Below are 535 nucleotides of genomic sequence, written 5' to 3'. Positions count from 1 at the left end.
TTATTCAAAAAATCATTAATAAAGCATAAAAATTTAAAGCAAGAATAAATCAAAAGATAAATAACAAATTTGGATCCAAATTAACTGAGGTCAACTGAACTCTAACTAAACACAAACAAACTGACCCCCTAAACAAAGAACAAAGGCTGCTTAAATAGGGGTGGAGTAACCCAAATCTACCACAGGAGGGATGTCTAACCAAACAAAAGAACAAATAAATACAAAATTAACTAAAGCATTCTATAAACAAATAAAGCAAATTAACTTTAACTTAGCACAAACAATAAGTGAATATTTTAAGTGACAAAATTAAATAATCTTGGCATCTCCCCCTTCAGTCTCAGTAGTTTGTGGATGGTTTGCCCCAGGATCCTCCACCAGCTGGTTCCTATCAGCAGCACCTCAAAACAACACAAATATAAATAAACCATTCAGACAGACATTAACTAAAGTGTGCACCCATTAGAATATATGTCTAAATGAAATATCTTAAACTATACTAATAAAGAAATCAATACTAACACTATGTGGTGGT

Source organism: Poecilia latipinna, unplaced genomic scaffold (assembly GCF_001443285.1).
Source record: "Poecilia latipinna isolate Pla-1442-1.1 unplaced genomic scaffold, P_latipinna-1.0 Scaffold4301, whole genome shotgun sequence".
NCBI lineage: Eukaryota > Metazoa > Chordata > Actinopteri > Cyprinodontiformes > Poeciliidae > Poecilia > Poecilia latipinna.
This window is presented reverse-complemented; position numbering follows the sequence as displayed.